We start from the raw sequence: 967 nt of genomic DNA, 5'->3' as shown, positions 1-967 counted from the left end.
GAAGCATCTCAATTCCTGCAATTAGAGCAAACAACTTTGAGCTTAAGCCTCAATTAGTTTCTCTAATGCAGCAGAATTGCAAGTTTCATGGACTTCCATTGGAAGATCCTCATCAGTTCTTAGCTGAATTCTTGCAAATCTGTGACACTATCAAGACCATTGGGGTTAATCCTGAGGTCTACAGACTTATGCTTTTCCCCTTTGCTGTAAGAGACAGAGCTAGGATATGGTTGGACTCACAACCTAAAGAAAGCCTGAACTCTTGAGAAAAGTTGGTTAATGCTTTCTTGGCCAAATTATTTCCGCCTCAAAAGTTGAGCAAGCTTAGAGTGGAAGTCCAAACCTTCAAACAGAAGGAAGGTGAATCCCTCTATGAAGCTTGGGAAAGATACAAGCAATTGATCAGAAGGTGTCCTTCTGACATGCTTTCAGAATGGAGTATCCTATGTATATTCTATGATGGTCTGTCTGAATTTTCCAAGATGTCATTGGATCACTCTGCTGGTGGATCTCTTCATCTGAAGAAAACGCCTGCAGAAGCCCAGGAACTCATTGAAATGGTTGCAAATAACTCGTTCATGTACACTTCTGAAAGAAATCCTGTGAATAATGGGATGACTCAGAAGAAAAGAGTTCTTGAGATTGATACTCTTAATGCCATATTGGCTCAGAATAAAATATTGACTCAGCAAGTCAATATGATTTCTCAGAATCTGACTGGAATGCAAGCTGCATCCAGCATTACTAAAGAAGCTTCCTCTGAAGAAGAAGCTTATGACCCTGAGAATCCCGCAATGGAAGAGGTGAATTACATGGGAGAATCCTATGGAAACACCTATAATCCTTCATGGATGAATCATCCTAATTTTTCATGGAAGGATCAACGGAAGCCTAATAAAGGCTTCAATAATAATAATGGTGGGAGAAATAGGTTTGGCAATAGCAAGCCTTTTCCATAATCTTTTGA

The 967-nt window shown here is 39.7% G+C and overlaps 1 non-coding gene across 1 annotated transcript; it reads right to left on the bottom strand.

The window, feature by feature from the left end:
• Positions 1–320: 320 nt before the first annotated feature.
• On the bottom strand, positions 321–428 carry LOC112731080 (small nucleolar RNA R71). Its single transcript, XR_003166873.1, has one exon. It is a non-coding gene; the product is annotated as a small nucleolar RNA R71 (small nucleolar RNA).
• Between the last annotated feature and the right edge of the window lie 539 nt (positions 429–967).

The sequence above is a fragment of the Arachis hypogaea genome, chromosome 12 (genome assembly GCF_003086295.3).
Source record: "Arachis hypogaea cultivar Tifrunner chromosome 12, arahy.Tifrunner.gnm2.J5K5, whole genome shotgun sequence".
Classification (NCBI taxonomy): Eukaryota; Viridiplantae; Streptophyta; class Magnoliopsida; order Fabales; family Fabaceae; genus Arachis; species Arachis hypogaea.
The sequence above is the reverse complement of the archived record's forward strand: the minus strand, read 5'-3'. Positions and strand labels throughout refer to the sequence as shown.